The sequence below is a fragment of the Cnephaeus nilssonii genome, assembly GCF_951640355.1.
Source record: "Cnephaeus nilssonii genome assembly, chromosome: 13".
NCBI classification, from domain to species: domain Eukaryota; kingdom Metazoa; phylum Chordata; class Mammalia; order Chiroptera; family Vespertilionidae; genus Cnephaeus; species Cnephaeus nilssonii.
Window position 1 is genome coordinate 79,216,428 of NC_137084.1, and position 20,769 is coordinate 79,237,196.

Below are 20,769 nucleotides of genomic sequence, written 5' to 3' on the forward strand. Positions count from 1 at the left end.
AATATTTTACATTGCTTCTGCTATTTAATGTAAATTAAATAAAAGGAAAATTCACTTCCTCAGTAGCATCAGCCACATTTCAAGTGCTCAATAGCCCATGTGGGCAGTGGCTCCCATTTCTGACAGTGCGGGTGTGGGGTGTGGCATCTAAGTGAAATTCTTCGTGATGCCAATGCCGGACAGAGAGAAGACCAATCAGGTGGGAGGAGGGTGTCTGAAGAGTCGTGGAGAATGAGACTGGGATGGTGCGGGGGCCCATGGGAAAGGGGAACCATTGTCAATTTTTGAAACAGAATTATATGAAGTGGCTGGTGTTTTAAGAAGATTACCCTGGGTGCATTGGGAAGAATGGGTTATGGGGCACAGGTGAGAGTCAGGAAGATCACATGCGGAGGGAGGAGAGAGGATGAGTCTATGAACTACAGCGAGAGTAGCCAGAAGAGGAAAAATTAGGTCTGCAAAACCTCATGAGGAGGCACTATGAGTCAGTGGCTGGATGCATAAGGGGAACAAGTGAAGAAGAGTTCAACTTGATCCTGAGCTTTTAAGTTTCAGAGACAGAAAGTGATAATAATGCTGTGGGAACAGGGAAGTCAGGAGGGGAAGCGTGCTGGGGCCAGGGAGGGAGGAAAAGACGGAGTTTGTGGTCATCTCTCTCCTTGTCTCCTGCTTCTTACCACTCCTTCTCCCCTTCCTTCTCCCCCTTCCTTCTCCCCCTTCCTTCTCTTCCTTCTCTCACTTCCTTCTCCTTTCTTCCCCTTTCTTCCCTTGAAATCAGTTAATTGAGCATCCATCATGTACTAGAGACAAGCTAGTTAACATGCATTCCCCAGGCCTGAGGGAGGACCATTAACAGGGGTGTTGAGTAGTTCAAGACAACAAAGTTCTCTCTTAAGCATGCGCGTTTGCCATACCTGCTGTAACTCTTGGAACTTGGCCTGGAGGGGGAGCGGAGGTGGCAGGATCCAAGGGAAGTAAAAGTGGGTTGTGTTGCTTCAGCATTTGGTATGGCTCAGGCACAGTTCTCAACATCTGTGACCACATCTCACATAGGGACTGACTAGCATTTCTGGTGAGGAAAATGAGGCCTGGAGAGATAAAGTTAAGTTACCCCAGGAAATACTGCTGGTAAAGGTTTGACTCTACCGTGTGGTAAATAGTCCACTGGCAATCACCTTCTTTTTATTTTTTAAATTATTATTATTTTTTTATTAATCCTCATCTGAGGATATTTTTCCATTGATTTTTAGAGAGAGTTGAAGGGAAGGGGAGAGACAGAACGAGAGAAACATTGATGTGAGAGTCACATCGATTGGTTGCCTCCCACACGTGCCCTGACCAGGGCCAGGGATCGAGCCTGCAAACCGAGGTACATGCCCTTAACTGGAATTGAACCCAGACCCTTCAGGCTGCAGGCTAACGCTCTAACCACTGAGCAACCCAGCTAGGGCACAATCGTCTTCTTATGGACTGATTTTATGTGTGTTCCCCCCCCACCTCAGTTTATATGTTGAAGTCCTAACCGCCAGTGTGAGAGTATTTGGAGGGGGGCCTTGGGAGGCAGTAGGTTAGAGGAGGTCATGAGGGAGAGAGTGCATGATGGGATGCGTGCCCTTGTGTGAAGGGGTGGACAGCGGGACCTCGCCCTCATGTGCACACACCAGGGAGGCCATGGGATCACATGGAGAGCGGAGTTCCTGCTGAGGAACTGAACATCACCCCGCCCCCCCTTGATCTGGGGCCTCCCGGTCTCCACAGCTGGGGTGAATGTCTGTCTAAGGACTGGGTCTGTGGCACTCTGTCCAGGCAGCCTGAGCTCAGACAGGGGAGCCTCACCTCTCCAGGTCCTGCCGAAGGGCAGTCTCTTCTTAAAAGCGGCAGCTCCCATGCAGCCGCTGGAGGGTTCCCTTTGCCAGCAGGACAGGGAGCTGGGTGGCAGGCAAAGGGCTGGCGTCCTCCTCCCCTGGCAGCGGAGGCGGCTGGGTGCGCTCCTCGGTGCTGAGCCAGCGCCTGCCCCCGGGATCTGCTTCCTGCTCTAAACGCTGTGTCTGATGGTTGTTCTAATAGAGTCACCCACCTGCCAGTAAACCCCAGGAAACAAGGCCTTCCAGTGAGCTCAGGCGGGAGGCAGAGCAGGGTGGGGAATATTGCACTCTTCCTCCCGCTCAGGGGTGGACCTGGCCGCGGAGCCTGGTGGATGTTGCGTCTTCCTGTGCCATCTAATCCTCTGCGCCCAGGGCAGGGGGGGAGGGCCGCCCCGAGCAGGAGCATCATGGGGTTGGCCAGGCCTGTGTACTCTGGGAGAGCGGGCCTTGGGAGAATTTGCCAAGGGCATGGCTTGGGGGTGCAGGGGCAATGAGGGGAGGGAGGGATTACGAGCTGGTGGTTGGATTGCTGGTCAGAGATAGGCTCCCTCCATGGGCTGAGCCGCCAGGCGCCCCCGCCCTGCCCCTGGGAGAGATGGCAGAGCCTCGATGGATGCACACGCCCAGGCAGAAGACGGCTCAATAACCCACTCGGCTGGTGATGGATCGGAGGAGGAGCAGCGAAGCCAGGCCTGGCCACCCGAAGCTCCGACTTGACAACCTGTGATCATTCACTCAGGGGAGCCGGGCAGACTTCCCCACTGTGGCTAACCAGCATCGAAAACCTGAAAACAGCCCCTCGGGACTGCTTTTACGCTCAGAAGCCGGCTTAGAGGCAAATGCCGGAGAGAACCTGGACAGAGATCAAACAGATGTGCCGGGAGCCGCATGCCTGCCCAGGTCTGCCATGCCCTGCTGAGGCCCGTGTGCCCGCCGGAGGAGGGGCTGGGGAGGGGAGGCCTCCCTGACAGCGAGGCCCTGGCACGGGGTCGGGCCTGGGCAGACATCTGGAGCGACAGGCAGTCCGTCTGCAGGCGCAGTGCTTGAGTGGGGCCATAAAGCGCCCTTTTCTGAGCAGCGGAAGCTGAGCGGCCAGAGGCCAGGAGCCTGCTGTCTGGCCACAGGCGCTGTCAGGGCCTGGGTGGGGGCGGCTAAAGGAGAGCCTGTTTTCTGCGGGAGGGAAGGGCTCCCGAAAGCCCCAGGCAGAGGTGAAGGCATCTTCTTACCAATCCACCTGGTGTTGGTTTTTCCTCCACCTCCGGACAAGCAACAACCTGCAGTGCTTTCCTTTAGATCCACATCTGACTTGGCGTGGGGGGTGGGTCCGTCCTGAGGGTATTGTAGCCAGAGAAAGGTCTGCTCCGCCTGAGGTGAAGGACGGAACGGGCGTTCGGGGCCAGAAGAATAATGGAAACAGACGCGGGCATCGTGGTGGAAGCTCTGCTGTGTGCCAGGCACTGCGCGGCGTGCTCTGTGGACATGGTGGCGTTGGCTCCCCGGCCCCTGTGTTGGCACACTCATCTCCTCCAGCCACACCCCTGGGGCCGAAGCATCTGGGAAAGCCTGCAGAAGACCAGCCCGGAATCTCCGAGCACGTGGCATCACCTTGGGGGCTGGGGTGGGGGGGTGCAGAACAGTGAAGCACCTGCGCAGTGAGGGCGCTCAGACACCTGGCAGCGAGTTTCAATACTGCGGCCACGCCAGGGAGTTAGAAACGTAGCTTGCCCTTGGGGAGGTTTCCTAGGCTGACAACAGTACACGAGAAGTAAACATTCTTAGCTCCCATTTTACACAGAAAGCAACCGAGGTTGAGAGAGGTGGGCCCATTTTGCCAAAGCAAGCAAGTTGCACAATCAAGATTTGAACCCGTGTCTGTCTGGCACCAAAACTACACATCTCTCCCTCTAGACCAAATCCCGGCCCAGAGGAAGCACCAACAGCCCCGTCCTGGACTCAGGGGCTCCCGGCCCAGCAGAGCTCACTCCTGGGACAGATACCGCCCCGGGGATGGACAGGAACAAGAACGTGTTCTGTTGCTTTGGTAGGAAATGCCTTTCTGTGCTGGAGGGCCATTTCCCAAACCTATTGCTCTTTCCTTGGCTGAGAGTCCCAGTTACGACTCTCAGACACAGAAGGGATGCTGGAGAACATTTAGCTCCATCTCCTCTTTTCACAGTAGAACAAGAGGCCCCGGCAGAGGAACCAGGCTGGATAGTCACATAACTAGTAAGTGGCATGGCTGAGCCTTGAACTCAGGAACCCTGACCCTTAGGCTCAGGTTCTTTCCATTGCTCTGAGAACTTGCTTTTCTTATATCTTTGGATTCTTCTCACCAAGAAGAATAAATGGCAACTTACCCCAATCTTACACGATCGCCACCTCATTTACGGTAACGCTGACCTCAACGCTTGGGGGAAGGCTAGCCTTTGTCAGTAAGTGGTGCTAAGTCTTCTGGACATCCTCACTGGGGAAAAAATTTTAATTTCTACCTCATAGCAAGAAGATAAATCGTAGTTCTAAATGACGGAGGTAAAGTGCTGAAAGCTTTAAAAAATAGGAGACTATCTTCAGGACCCAGGCTAGATAAGATTTCTTCAACAGAATGTGAAAGCCTAATCATAAGGGGAAAATGATTAATTAAACTACATAAAATTAATAACTTCGATTAATCAAAAAACACAATAGCAAAGCCAAAAGGCAAGCCAAAATGTTGGAGAAGATTTGCAAAACACGGGTTATCAAAGGACTCCTGTCCAGAATGTGTAAAGATTCTACAAATCCATGAGAAAAAGCCAGCCAAGTCAATAGAAAATGGGCAAAAGGCTTGAACTGGCCTTTTGCAAAAGAAGATCTGTAAGTGACCAATAAACATGAAAATGTGCTCAGACTTCTGGTCATCAGAGGAATGTAAATTGAAATCACAGTGAGACATTACTGCATTTCCAGCAGAACAATTAAAATAAAAAAGACAGACAATACCAAGTCTTGGCGAGGCTGAGAGCCATCGGGGCTCTCAAACACCACCGGCAGGCGTGGGAATTGGAACAGCCATTCTGGAAAACAGTCTGGCAGTCTCCACCTCTGAGGAGTGTGTACACACCTCACAGAAAAGGCACACACAGAATGTCCAGAGCAGCATTTTAGCAACAGCTAAATACTGGACACAGGACGGACTGGGTTGATAGGTTGAGAATATGCACACTCAGGGATACCATTTAGAAGTGAGAGCAGGAACTGTCACCATGGCAACAGGGATCAATCGTGCAGGTGAGGGAAAGGAAAGAGAAACAGCCAAGGAGGTACCATATGATCACATTCATGTAAAAGTCGGAAGCAGGTGAAGCTTACTTGTAACGTCAGAGTCAGGGTAGTGGTCATCCTTGCAGGCAGGTAGTGACAGGGAAGTGATGGGGGGTGGACAGGGGCAGAGGGGAAGGGGCAGAGGGGGAGGGACCCTGAAGAGAGGGAGGGCAGAGCATTTTGATTCTTGGTCTGGTCTCTGGGCATATGGATGTGCACACTGGGTGAAATTCATTGAGTTGTGCATTCATGTTAAACTACAATAAAGCATCTTCACTTCTCTTATAAAATGGAGAAAAGTGGGACGAAGGGAAGTGACGTCCGCTCATACTTCGGGCCTGCCTGCCCTCACGCCTGATTTACAGGCAGGCACCCATGTCCTCCCGAGGCATCCTCGGAGTGGGCGTCAGGGCCTCCAGTTCATGGATGAAGGAACCGAGACTGAGAAAGGTCACCGTCAAGGCCACGCCACTAGCCAGCGCGGGAACCAGGTTTAACCAGGACTCAGACCAGGTGTGTCTGGGTCCAAAGCTCATCTTCCCTCCACATCACGGTGCTTCAGGAGGGAGCACTAGCCTTCAGGAAGCCTGTCCTCCACGTCCTGTGACCTTGGCTTGATGTTGTCACTGGTGGTGGGGAGTTTGGGGGGGGGGCGTGGAGAGGGAGATGCTGGGGGAGGGAGACAGTCCCCCAGGCGCACAGCAGGGAGTGGCACTCTGGTGCAGAGCGCCTTCTGCCATCTCCGCCCTCCTGGGCCTCACCCCCCGCGGGGCGCATGCAGCTGGGCCACAGGTCCCCGTGCTCCCCTGCCTGGCCCTAGTAAGCAGGCAAAAATGGACAGCAAGAGCCAGTCGGGAGAGAGGAGCATGTTGGGCATGTGATGTGGCCGGCAAAGGGCCCTGGCTGGCCTGGCGTGGAGGGAGTTAGGGACGACCTCAGGCGCATGAGTCCCAGGGGTGTTCCCAGAGGAACCCGGGGGACCGCGGGAAGGAACCTCCCGGCCTGCTCGCATCACCCTCTCAAACATGCGGCTTCTGCAACTCCCTTTCACAACGGAACTGAGCCAAACATTTTCTTAGTCCTCTAAGAATAGTCAGGAAAAGGGATGGAAGGTAAATAGCATCTGTATTTGCTCAACATTCTGTCCACTGTCCCCAGGTTTCCCTGTGTCCGCTGAAGACTCGGGGGCTCCTTGGGAAGGGAGGGGAGCGGCACGCGCTCCGGGTGGTGCCTTCAGGGAAGGACACGCACATGGGGATTCCTATGAAGTGAAGACCATGCGCACGCTCTGTAAGTGAGGAACATGGAAAAGGAGGTGCAGTACCTGCCTTGCCTTCTGTGCCCACGGAGAAGACCCCCCCACTTTTAAAGGGCAGGTCAGTGGGTGCTACAGGTCGGGAGGGGAAGGGGAGAGACCTAGGAGCAGCGAAGGGGAGCAGTGAGCGCAGCCAAGGCCGCCGGCCCCACCCTGCCTCCTCAGAAGTCTTCATCTCTGCGCCAAGTTGCACATTGATCTGCTGTGGACAGAGTTGCAGAGCAGGCTGGCAGGAGCACTGGAGTGTGTCGGGCCCACTAGGAAATAAATAGACTCGGTTCTTAGCTTAAATGAGTTGAGAGCAAGGGAAGGGCTTGACAGCCGTGGGAGCCCAAGTGTCTGTTTCCCACCAAACAAGGCCCTTGGTAAGATGGAGCTGTCAGTCAACGCTGCCCCACATGGTACCTGCCCCTGGGGACCCGTGTCCCCATCACACTGTGACCTGCCACGTGGAGAAAAGGCGTGGGTGGGAGCCAGGCCAAGGTGGCGGCGGCTCAGGGCCTGGTCCCCGGAGGAGGGACAGCGGCTGGGAGCCCAGCAGCCTGCCCAGCGCTCCGCTTCTCTCCCCCGCAGCATGGGCACAGCCGTTGGCTCAGCTGCCTTTTCTGTATTAATATCTTGATTCATTCTAGACCAGCTGCTCTTTGAAAAAACATTCCCTAGCCCTTGCAAACCACCTACTCCTCTCTGAGTGACTTTGATTGAAGTTTGAAGTTTTCAGGTTCAGCTGTTTTCTACTTACTTGTTATTAGAAAATGTAGCAATTTCACCCCAGTAAAGGCCCTTCCCCCCCCCACCCCCCGCTCTCCTCCCGCCCCGTTCTGCTTCTCCTGGCGCGTCATCACTTTCAAGAGGCCCGGGAGATGCAGTTATCCTCCTCCTTCTCCATCCTCCCCTCCGCGCGGGGCTGGGCAAAGGCCTGGGGAAGCAGAGCAGCCGTCCACAGTCCCCTTCCAAGCACCGCGTCTGTCCCGTGACTGCACCCCTGGTCCTGCACCTTGGGTGGGTGGGTGAGGGGGGGATTAGGGCCAGGGGTGTACTCAGAACCCGCGTCCCCAGCCGGGACCCAGCACTGAGCGCCATAAGAGGCCCTCCCGTGTTGGAAGCCTTGGTGCAGAGGGAGCCTCCTGGGAAGGAAGTTGCCGACACCCAGGGTCAGCTGGCTGAAACGTGTAGCACCCCCATAAGCGATGTGGCTCTGTAGGAAGCCTCGGGGTGGGTTAGTTCTTGGGGACCAGGAAGTGGAACTCCAGCAGGCAGAGGGATCCCTGCCAGGGCAGACCCAGGTAGACTAGTAGGGTCCTGCCCCTTGTCCTCCAGCCTGTGCCTCTTCAAGAGGCTTGGGTCCCTGCAGCCTCGGGGGCCCCGAGAAGCTTGGCTCTGGATCTCTGCTCCAGATGAGAGGAGGGGGCCACCGAGGACCTCTGCTTGGAGCAGTGGGGCGCAAGGACTCCTTCCTCTCGGACCAGCCGCACGTCAGCAGCGAGTCCACTGGAGTTCTCCGGGCTTCCCCGCCCACTGTTACTGGGCTTCTGGCTTGCTCTTTTTTTTTTCCTTTCTTTCTTGATTTATTTTACTTTTCTGAGAGAGCGTGTGTGCGCGCGCGCGCGCACACACACACACACACACACACACACACCAGCAAGTCAAAGGTATAATGAAGAAAAGATTGGTTTCAGAAAGCTGTGGAGGTCAGCGCACAGGCCGGAGCCTGCCCTGGGTCTCCCCAAGGGCAGATGAAAGCTGCCGGCCAGAGAGGAGCCCCAGCACCCAACTGCTCTGGCCTTCAGCCTCCTCAGCTGGCTCCAGGGTATCTCCCCTCCTCCAGGGAGAGCAGAGCCGAGGTCCGGAAGCACCACTGGGATCCAGCAGCTGACAGGCAGGCAGGCCGGGCTGTGCTGGGGGAGGCGGGGGCCCCAGTGCTACTGTAGGCGTGGGTGGGGAGGGTGGGGGAGACAGGCTGGGAGACAGGGTCCAGGTGGACCTGGAGGGGGAGCCTGCCCTTCAGGTGGGGGTTAGGGTGAAGGGGTCCAGGTGGCTGCCCATGGCCTCTGGGAGAGGTGGGGAGCGGCTGCAGGGGGCGAACGGTGAAGAGAAGCTCTGGGAGGCCGGACTGGCAGGCACTCAGCCCTCCGAGGCCTTGCCTCTCTCCACACATACTTGTCCGCTGCCTCAGTGAGGCTCCAATTCATCACTCCTGTCTCAAAATTGAAAAGGAAAAACTATATGCAGCCCCCTGACTCATGAGTTCTGCGGGGAGCTGCTGCAGCCCTGCCGGGGGGAAGTCAGGGTTCCCAGCTGGGAGTTCAGCAGAGGTGGCCTGGGCACGTGGGTGTGGTGCCCCGGGACCGGCTTTGGTGCGGTGAGGGATACATGTGCTAAGTTCCAGGGGCTATCCGAGGGGCCCTGTGTTTACTCCAGTAGGAAACCAGATAGAGCTAATCAGTGCCAGAAGGACTCCAGTTGACTCCCAAAAGCAGGCAATATAAAGAGCAGCATGCAAATCGATGCATTTGTCAGGGCGGGCCGCCAGCCGGCCTGGGCAGGAGCGTGGCTGTGAAGGGGAGCCAGGCTGCCCCGGGTGGGAGCACACAGAGGGCCTCCTGAAAGTCAGGGCCTGGCTGGATCTGAACCTGGCTCAGGCCGCACCATTGCTGTCAGTGGACCTCGCTGGTCCTCAGTCTCTTCCTCAGAAAAGTGATCACGGATGTTGAAGTGCACTTCCCAGCTCATCAAGGGCTTTCCTGATCTCACTGGACATTCACCACCCACCAGGTGGGCGTCCTCATCACTCCCTGTGTCACAGATAAAGAAAGCACACGACCTCACTAAGGCCACACAGGCAGACAGGCAGACTCCCCACCAGGCATGCTTTCCTCTAGGCCAGGCCATTTCTTGAAGGACTTTGCATAGCATTACCTCACATGATCCATCTAACCACATGAGGTGGTTGCTATTGTTCCTACCGGTTTACTAATCAAGGAGTAAGACATTGGTCCAAGGTCATATAGATCGTCCAATAGTCAATATCTCCCTTGCTTGTTCAGATCATCAGATCTGCCAAGGGAGGGACTTGGAATAGCTGATACCTGGCATCTTTTCTATGTAAAACACACTGTGAAACGTTAACTTTCCTTTCCAACCTCACCTTCTTAGGGAATTCCTTTCTTCCATACCAATGTGGTCACGAATTAAAGCCCAGCGCCTCTAGATGAGGGGGCAGTGGGCAGGAAACACCGAGAGGCTGGGCGGGGGTGGTGCCCAGAGTAGCCACATTCTCTCCTGATCACGTTTTTCTGCTCCCCTTCTCCCCGCCCCGCCTCCTGGTATAGGGCAGTCCTTCAAGCGGTAGCCATTCCTGCCACTGTCCCTGTAGGTTGTCCACGGAGCTCCCTACTGCTCTCTGGGACCCTCACTGGGCAGCAGATTTGGGGCTCTGTGAACTGGCTTAGCTCCCCAAGGCGAGGGCTACACACCTTACCAGCAGCCAGACTGCTCCTAGGGTGAGTTCACCCCAGAGTTAAACTCTGCTTGACTTTTATTGGTTCAGTTACTACTGAGCGTGGGCCTCTTGTCTGTGGAGTGGTGCTTAGTTGGAGCCAGGTCTCAGGGGAGATGCTCCAAGACTTATTTGAGAGAAGATTTCTCTCCCTCCTCCTTCCCCAACATCATCTCCTAGTGTCCGTTTTCTTACCTTACATAGGGTGACTAAGGGAGTCAGCTGGAGCTTCCTGATGATTATTAACAGCCATTGCTTCCTTACATAGACAGCATCACCCGCGTCATCTCCTCCAATCCTCAGCATCCATGTGGGTATGGGAATACCTTCATTCCTGTCTTGCAGATGAAGAAACCGGATCTCAGGAAGCAATCTGTCCAAGGTCATGAGTTAGAAAGAAGCAGGCAGGTCCTCCCGACACCAGGTCTAGACCCTTAAGCAGAGTTGCTCCTCAAGCTTTCCTTGGAAATCTGTGAAGGTGACTCTTGGGATGCAATGGTCTTGGGGACTGTGGTGTCTTGGTGGTCCACCTCCATTTTATAAAAGAACTCCCTGTAGCTTGTGGGGGTCAACCAGAGGCACTGGTCTCTCTACTCCCAGGATGTAGGGCAATGCTTCTCCCCCAGTAGGACCCCTTAAATGTATGGTATATAAACAAATGAAAGAATAATTGAATGAGAAGATATCAGCTTTCCTAATTCCTACTCAAATGTGCTTCCCTCCCATTATGCCTCTCCCATTCTCACAGTTTCATTGACCTGAAAATCAGTTCTCAGACCTTAAAAATGGAACACAAGTTGGGCCTTTTGCTGAGTGGAAACAAGAAGCAGCTTAGAAGGAGGGGAGAGAAGAGAGGTTTTCTAGGTGGAGACGTTGAGGCAAGGACTTGCTCTGCACCGGGTGAAGGACACCCAGCACAAGGAGCAGTCCTTGATGCTTCCCTGACTTCCTGCTTTCTGCAGGGCCTGGTCCACTGGCGGCATTGGCGTCCAGCCAGAGCCCTGCTTCAGAACGGGGGAACCACTGAGCAGGAAATGCGGCCGTCTCATTCAAAACCTCTTCTGAATTTCATTTGTGACAAAGCACTCTCCATAAACCCCAGAACTGCCCATCGCCACCGGGGTGAGGGAAGCAATGCTGCCGAGAGGGAAAAACAATTAGAAATGCAATTAGTGTTATAAAAGCTGGTCATAAATATTTGGGTTCTCTCTCCGGAGAGGAGGGACAAGATGACAGCTCACAATTTCTTGTATTGACAAAAGAGGAAACAGTCCATGAAACTGGTCATTTGCCTGGGTGTTTTTATCTATCAGATCCAAGAGTCGGAACAAGGGAAGCATGAACGATTGGGTTAGCGGCCCAGACTTTCTGTGCTTTTGCAGTATCAGCAGCCTGCAATTGCTGGAACCCTCAGACGGACCTGGCCTTGCACATGCAGATATACACACAGCCAGCAGGGTGAACACTCTCAGGGACATGGGCTTGCACACGCAGGCACACACACAGCCAGCGGGGTGGACACACTCACACAGCTAGGACGAGTTGACCACAGGCTCAGACACTCCCAGGTGACAACAGAGAAGGAAGGATTTCTTCCTCCTCATTCTTGACGGAGAATGAGAGCCAAGGGCACCATGTCGTAGCCCATATAGCTCTCGAGGGCCCCACCCTGGGGGGCCCCTGGAGTTGGTATTGTTCGTGCCTTGGCCTTTCCCTTCCTGCGTCCATTTGGTTGTGCCTCGGGTGGTCTTGGCTCCACAGCACACTGGATGTGGCAAGGCCTGTTCATTTGGCAGCCCAGCCCCTCCAGTGCCTCGGCTCTCTGTTCCCCTCTCTGCAGCTCCAGGGCCCTCCACGCCCCTCGTGGGGATGTGGGGTTCTTGGGGCAGAGGGTGAGCATGGGAATTTCAAGGGCCCTGTGCTGTTTGGGGCGAATCCTCTCCACCCCACCCCAGGCATATGCAACCACCTGGCACATACACCCACCAGCAGGAAGCAGGGCTCCTCTTGCCGGGGGCACTGTGCCAGCGTGGCAGATGGGCATGCGTGTCAGCTGCCGAGGGACCTTAGCGAGGATCCAAACAGGTCTGCATTTTTGGAGGGCAGGACGTTCTCTCCTTTGCTCCTCTCCTTAAATGCTGGACAGCTGGTCAAACCACCTCCCTCTGTATTGCCTGGGCTCTTGTGTGCATGGAATTCCGCTGGCCCCCTGTGGGCCTCTCAGCCAACGGGGAGGATGAGAGGCGGATGGGGCGCACTGGCCTCGCACAGTTCCCACGTGCACCTGCACGGAGAAGCGCGGGACCCTGACACTGGCTTTCTGGGCTTTTCTTTGGGTTTCCTGACAATGACCACAGTGGCAGCTTGACTCCTGGAAAGCGGGGGAAGCCCCCTGCCTCATGTGCAGCTCCTTCTTTGCTGGCTAACAGTAGTTGTTGGGCAATTTTATTCCATACAAACTGCATCCAGATTAATTCCAGTTCTGCCCTGGAGCAACTGAGAGCGTCTGCCTTCTCCTCCAATATGACAACTCTTCAAATATTTTAAACCGATGCTCATGGCCCCACAGAAGCTTCCTTTTCTGGGCCAGTGTATCCCACCTCTTCAACGCCTACGTCACACCTGGAGTGACAGAGGACCACATCGCCTGTTAGATTGTTTAAAAAATAGGTGCTGAATTCAGACAACTTTGAATTTGAGTATCCCTCTCCCAGTGGGGTTGCCATCTATTGTAATTTAGTCACCTATACATTTTATTAGACAGAATTTACTAAACTGTAACTATGTAATATGGGAATCTACCCTCATTAAAAGTAGGCATTATTATTTTTATTATAGACGTGAAAGAAACTGGTGTACAGAGATGACGTAGCTTCTGTTGGGTCATACCACTGGTCTATGACAGATCAAGGGGACGCACCTGTTGTGGCTCTTGGGTCCAAGTCAAGTGAGCGTCCAGGATGGAGCAGGGTATTGGAAATTCATCTGATGTGCATGTGAAAGTACATACTTGCTTTTTGTTGTTGTTTGTATAGTCATGATATAATATTTTTACTTTCATTTTTTAAATATTTTTATTGAAATTTTTTGGTTACATTGGTTAATAAAATTATATAGCTTTCAAGTGTACAATTCTATAACACATCATCTGTAGATTGCATTGTGAGTTCACCACCCCACGTCAAATATACTTTCATGGAGATACCATGTCAACAAGATACCCCGAGAGTGTGGGTACAGACAGGGCAGGACTGATGGAAGGGTCCTTCACTCTTTACTCTCTGCACTCTTTTATTGTTTCAATGTTTTAAAGAATACAACATATTCAAGTGATTATCATACATTTGAAACACAAATAAGATACTTATGATTTAGACCAAGTATGTCAAACTGATGGCCCACGGGTCGCATGCCTCATTTTTTGGCCCGTATTAGCCTTTGAGTTTGACATGCTTGATTTAGACTGTACCTTTAAGATGGTTAAAATACAATGGGTGAGCCAAAATATGCTCAAGAATAAAGAAAAGTCCCAAATTTGAGAGGCAGCGTGGTCTGGTGGCTAAAAGCATGGACTCTGAAATTCTAGAGCCCAGACTTCAATCACAGCTCTATGCCTCACTAACTCTGTGACCTTGGACAAGTTAACCAATCTCTTTATTCCTCCATTTTTTCATCTGCAAAATGAGGACAATACTTTTTAGTACAGATCTTATAGATTATGTTTCTCAAAAACAAAGAGTCTTTTAGTACTTTTTTTGATTGAGGTATGATTTACATACAGTGCAATTTACCCTTTCTAGTGTACAGTTTTATGAGTTTTGGCAAATTCATAAAGTCATGTAACCACTACCACAATAAAGATATAGAACAATTCCATCAACTCCCCCCAAATTCCCTTGTGTCCTTTTTCAGTCAGCTGCACGCCCACCCACACCCCCTGACAACCACTGGTCCATTTCTTTGTTCCTATAGTTTGCCTTTCCAAGAATATCTTATAAGATAGTCCTGTGGTCTGTAGCCTTTTGAGTCTGGCTTCGCCTCTTAGCATAATAAATGTGATACCCGTCCATGTTGTGTGTGTCAGTAGTTCATTCTTTTTTATTGCTGAGTAGGATTCCACTGTATACAAACTACAGTTTGCATATCCATTCACTAGATGAGGACATTGGGGTTGTTTCTAGTTTGGGGTGAGTATGAAGAACGTTTCTATAAACATTCACATACAAGTTTTATGTGTGCATCCGTTTATTTCACATAGCAAATACTTAGAGAGTAGAATTGCTAGAATATATGACAAGTATATATTTAACTTTATAAGAAATGGCCAAACTGTTTTTCAAAATGGCTGTATCATTTCTCATTCTCACCCACAATGAGTTCCAGTTGTCCCATATCTTCCCTGCTCTTGGATGCCACTGATCTATCTATCTGTCTATCTATCTATCTATCTATCTATCTATCTATCTATCTATCTATCCATTTTTAATTTTAGCCATTCTAGCAGGTATTCAGTAGTGTCTCTTTATAATTTTAATTTATATTTCTTCAATGACTAAGAATATTGAGCATGTTTGTATGTGATTGCTTGCCATCTGTGTATCTTTTTTGGTGAAATGTCAGTTGCTCTCTCTTTTTTTAATGAGTTGTTTGTTTTCTTATTGTTTTGTTTTGAAAGTTCTTTATGTACTCCAGATTCAAGTCCTTTGTCAAATATGTGTTTTGGAAATATTTTCCCCTGGTCTGTGACTTATCTTTTAAGTCTTTTAAGAGTCTTTTGTGTTTCGTGTTGATAAAATCTAATTTGTAATGTTTTCTTTTATGGCTCATGATTTTCGTGTTCCCTAAAGTCACACAATTCGCTTTTATATTTCCTTCTAAAGGCTCTATAGCTTTAGGGTTTGCATTTAGGTCTATGTTCCTTTTGGGTTACATTTTGTATATGGTGTGAGGTATGATTGAGGCCTCAGATGTAATAGCTGCTGTGGGCCTTCTCGGATCCTCCATCTTTCCCTCAGCCAGGCTGTTGTATTCTTTAAAGACCTTTCACATAATGTCTGTGCTAATATTTACATCCCTGCTTAACAGGGCTGGACCCTGCTGTCCTGGGCATTTCTTAGACTCAAGCAGGATGGGGTTGTAATCATTCCAAGCTATTCAGTAGCTATTTCCCACTCATAGCACAAAGCATGCTCAGAGCTGGAAGCTGCTGAGCTTGCATCATGCCTGGGGGTTGGGGTACATTCAGTAAAAGATGTGCTGGGTCTAGCTTGTTTGCATCTGACTCATGAGTTGTACCTTAAGACTGGCTGCTCATTGTGTGTGCTGGCCTGGGCAGGACAGCGTGGCTGTCCTTGGGGGTCCTTGGTTATGGCCATCTGAAGAGAGCTGCTAATTAACCAAGGCTGAGGCTCTGAGGTGGTGAATAGGCCAGGTAGGGGAACTGAATGCAATTCACGTCTCTCAGAAAATGGGTGCCAATGGGGCAAACATAGAGCTTCTCAATACTTTCCAGTTTCTACTCTCCCCTTTCCTGACCGAAAGACAAAAAGCGGCCCATGGCACCTGAGAAGTGCCCGTGGTGTCGCTATCCCTCTGCCCGTTCACCCAAAGACCAGGGCCCACCTTTCCCTTCCTCTCTGCCAATGTCTGGGGCAGGGGGAGATGAAGCAGGAGGGGTTCAGGCTGGCGTTCAAGGCACAACTCCACGGTTTTGAAGTATGACCTCTGCAAGGGCTCCAAATGTTCATGTTTCTACCCAAGGCACTAACAGATTTGGGTGCCTGAGCTAGGGCCACAAGGAAATAGAATCACCGGAGTCCTCAGCCTGAACAAATTCCTGGAAAATTACTTGGTCCCCACCCTCCTGCCTGGGGTCAGGATCTCACATAAACTGTCCCAGATAGAAGCCCAGAGAGATGCCATCTCCCCGGGTATCGCATCAAGTGTCCGCCTGGATTTAGGCATGTGGGTGTGTTACTGGTGCTGAGGATACGGTCTCTGTGAAGAGGGCGTTAGCTGGTAGGCGGAAGAAGGCTGTGGGTCAGGAAGAGACCAGGGACAGGGTGAGGATGGGGATGGACTCATGGGCAATGGGAATCCAAGTGCCTATGCGCTTTCACAGTCAGGAGTTCCCAGCTGGAGCTGCAGCTTGGGGTTCTGCGGTGTTTCCTTGCCACATTTCTGCATTGCCCTGAGCTGTCGCCGCTCATTGTAAAACAGGAACAGCCTCCACAGGTAGCTTCTGGGAGCCCTGTGCTGTTTGTCAGGTTCTTCAGGTGCATTGCCTCAGTCACTCCTCACAGCCCGAGGGAAGCTGTCTTATCAGCTCCATTTCACAGAGGAGGAAGGGAAGGCAAGTGCAGCCGAGTAAGGAGCCCAAAGTCACACGTCCACTGAGGCCCTGGAAGGATTAAAGGATGTAGGTGAAGTCCCATGGCCACATCTCCATCTTATGGAGAATGGAAGTATGAGGCTCGGCTTCCCCGGGGAACTGCAGTGATTTAGCTCCATGGGATGCAGCAAAGCTTGCAGACTTGCGGGGAGTTGGGGACACGGGGTTCTCCTCCCAGGCCTTCATTTCTCCCTCTTCATTGTGGAGGGTCAGGTGAGAGGAGTGCTCAGATTCCTCCAGGTGCCGACCTCCTATGATTTTTAATTTGTTTCTTTTTTCAGTTCTGTGCCCTCAAATTCCTGAAGAGATATTGGCTGGGTGAAGTCACTGGAGGACGAGGAGCTGAGAGGACGAGGAGCTGCAGCCCGAGGTTAGAGCACAGAAGCGGGATTGTGACTGGGACTCATTTCTCCCCGTTTCTCTGTATCTTGTACATCTTTCAAGACTCTGAGCTCAGGCCCATATGGTCTGGGAGGCCTTCCAGGAGCAGCTTGGTAAATGCACTCCTTTGTAAATACAATCTGCTTGTGCAGCGCAGTCTGCACTGTATTAATTAATTCATTAATGTACTTACTTGTACCTGCCTTGTGCCAGCGTGGAATTATGGCGGCTTACACAGATATGTAAAACAGAGTGAGATAACACGCATTAGAAGCAAATGGGAAAGGGAAATAGAAAAACAAAGGGAGGAATGTCATGGGATCCTGACTGAGGCTAATACTGGCAGGCAGAGCTTGAGGCCCTGACCACCTTCTATGGGGAGGCCCTAATTTACAATTCCGGTTTCTGGCAGCCAACCTGGGTAGGGTAACCTGACCAGTCTCACAATTCAGAGTGCCTGGAAGATGGGAGAAAAAAAAGAGGAGAAAGAAATGAAGGAAAGAAGAGGGAGGGGGAGGGGACGGGGAAGGGAGGCTGGGAGGGCATCCTGAATGGAGCCCTGTGAACCCTGCTGAATGATTTCCTCAACAATGCTCACAGTAGACGTGCTCACAGTAGACATCCTCACTTCATCAGGCTGCTCCCTTCAACACAGACCAAACTTCAACTCAGAAAAGCAGGGTCCAGAGGGACACGGTCCAGTAGACAGCTCTTTGCTGACCTGGCTTAATCCTGGGGAAGTTGTTGATATTTCTAGAGGGACGGATGACTGCATACTCCTCAGGCAATCTTTCCCAAGTTTTCTTTCTCTCAGCTGGGTTTCCCTCCGATGGACCCTGCCTGGCAGTAGGTTCCACACTGTCTTTTCTGCCAGACCTCTGACGAACAGCTATTGGGTTTCCAGTTCAACACGGACCCCTAGGCCTCACAAACACGCAGGCAGGTGGAATCTGTGGACGCTAGGGCAGGGCTGTCCTTCTCTCAGGACAATGGATGCACCGACCTAGGACCTGGCTTGGCCGGAGAGCCGCCCTCTAGCCCCGAGCTGAGCTGGGTTCGCAGGGTCTCCGATCCATTCTAGGCTGTGTGTGTCTGTGCTGTGTGTGCAGTGGTCTCCCCAGGAGTGCAGACCCTTGGATTTTGCAATTCCCCAAATGAGAGGCTTCGTCTGGGTGATTTCTAAGTGCCCCCCCCGCCCCCCCCCCCCCCCCCCCCCCCCCCCCGCAGGAAGAACATTGCTAGTTCCAGCAGGACAATGCTCCGTGGGCGGAGGGTTAACTGCTGGAGAAGTTTCCATGGGAATGGTGCAATTGCCTGCCTGAGAGGGGAGACCCTGCTGCCTGGGGTAAATTGGGGTCTGGGCAGGATGGCTTCTGGAATGCTCTCCAGAACGTCTGGGCGGGGAGGACTCCCTGGCTGTCCCTGAGTGTGCGAGGCCGGCCTCACTGTGGGCAGCCCCTGGGCGTGCCTCCCCTCCTGTGTGCAGACAGGAGTGCGTGCGCCTCCTCCAGGGAGCAGCCGAGGCGCAGGGAGCCCCTCCCAGAGCCTTGCCCGGGAAATGTATCAGGCAGCACAGCGTTCCCCCATAAAAACACAATAAACGGCCCTGCGAGCGGCGGGCAGAGTAATGACTAACTCAGTGCGATCTTGGAAGGGCCTCTTTAGAAGCGCAGCTGAGAAGACTTAACGGAAATCTTTGGGGTAATTAGGTTTCGGGAGTGCAGAAACCTTTTAATCACCGAGGGCAGAGAGGACCCGGTCTCTCAATCATGCGCCGGGCGTGCTGGGCCTGCCCCCTGGGGAGTGGGCTGTGGACCATGTATGTGCGGCCCCTCCTTTCATGGGTGCATAGGGTCTGACCTCCCAGTGTGTTACTGAGAGGCACAGGGCAGCTGGGAGGAAGCTGTCTGAGCCAGGGCGGGTCTTACAAGCCGGACCGATGGGTGTAGTCTGGGCACAGGGTTCGTGGCAGGAGGATGGCTGGATGACTGAACACAGATTCCTTTCAGCCTCGTGGTTCCTCATCATGGACGGAATGGAACACTTCTAAGCGACTTCCTCCTAATTCCCGCAGTCCTGTCCCAGCCTCAGCAGCCTGTGGGCCTGGAGAGGGGCTGAAAGCCTGGCAGGGCGCAGGGGGGCCTGTCAGCGGTGGGAGGGACCAGGCCTTCCCCACGTTCTCTTAGGTGGAGAGGGTAGTGGATTCTCCTCTGTTCTGGGTTCCTTGAGGCCCAGCTGCCACCCCACCTTTTTTCCTTGGAGGCTCAGAGGGGCTGAGCCGCAAGGCCGTCCTACCAGGCTCCCTGCGAGCGGGGCCAGGCCCCCAGGAGTGAAGAAAGGCAGGGAGCTCTGTGGCTGCACACACCTCCAGGCATGTAGGGAAAGTAGATTAAGAAATCTTTTTCCAGATAAGAGAGGCCTTTAAAGAGGCCAAAGAAAGGGAGAAATGCTCCCCCTTTGATCACAGGGGATTGTAATTACTCAAATATTGATTGGGATAATAAGTTTGCCAAAACTCCAGAGAAGGAGAGCTATTCCTCCAGGTATTTTGCTTTTGCAGGATTTGCTGAGCCCTCAGGTGACGTCAAAGTCAATTTGGAGACCTGGCCTGGCCCTGAAGCCCGCCCAGTGGGAGTCAGAGCCCTTTTCCCCTGCAGAGGCAGTGCCTGCCGGCCTGCTGCCCGCCCTCCTGCGCTGCTCCCACTATTATTCTTAGCATGATCGTTGCTATTATTAACAACCCTTGGGGCCTGCTGGGGCTCAGTGTGCAGCAGGAACTGAAGCTGGCCTCAAAAAGAGCTTAAGCCCCTTAGCCTGGGCTCCAGAATCTTCTTCAGTACTTCTACCTCCTCCTCTCTCTATTTCCCCTGCACTGTTTGCCTGTCACATGTACACACACACACACACACACACACACAAACACACATGCCCTACCTATACTTCAGCCACACTGAACTTCCCCACAATCCCCACATGTCCCCCCTGGCACACACACGGTGGGATTAAGAGCTCTGCTTTGGGGACAGACAGACCTGTATTCAAGTCCTGCTCTCCCTCTTACTAGTCCTGCAGTCCTGAGAAGTAAGTCCCTTTACCTTTGGTACAGAATGACAACAATAGTAGCACCTACCTCGTCTCACATGCTTGTTGAGAAGATTAAGTGAGATGATATAAAACCAATTTGCACAGAGCCCACCTCGGAAGCAATCAATTAAAATATTGGTTATTGTTATTGTTACTCTCCATCCTCTTTCTGAGATTTCGAAGATAATCGCTTCTGCAAAAGCTTCTTTCATCGTAGCTGCAAAGCAAAGCTCTTCTCAAGCTCCCAAGCTCAGCCCAGACCTCAGCTTTGCCCACTCAGTGCCAGCACCTTCATCCCACACCCCCAGTTGTTGTTTGTATCTCTCACGGCTGTCACCTCTGTCTTGCTTTGAGTTCTGATTTTGAAATCAAGGACAGGGAACATGTCTTCTTTGTCTTCTCTCCTGGGCTCTAATCCCAGAGTTTAGCACTATAACATCTTATATATAGTCGGTATGCAATACATTTTTGCTAATTTTTTATAATAATAGATGCTATTTAGTGAGTCATTACTATGTGCCGGTCTCTTTTCATGGTTACATTGAATCCTCAGACCAGTCCTAAGAAACATTATGACTTCCTTTTTGTAGATGTGAAAAAGTAAGGCTCTGTAAAGATTAAACCATTGACCGGTCACATAGTCAGTGAGTAGCTGAGCATTGCTCCAAGCCCAGGGCTGTGCGTTTCCAAAGCCCATAGTTATACACAACTAGTCTAGACCTGGCACATCTTTCACTGGCCGTATCCCAACCCCAGGCAGCCTGCATACTAAGCAACTTCCAGCTCTGAGCATGCTTTGTGCTACGAGTGGGAAATAGCTACTGAGGAGCTTGGAATGATTGCAATTCCATCCTGCTTGAGTCTACGAAATGCCCAGGGCAACAGGGGCCGGCCTAGTTAAGCAGGGATGTAAATATTAGTACAGGCGTTACAT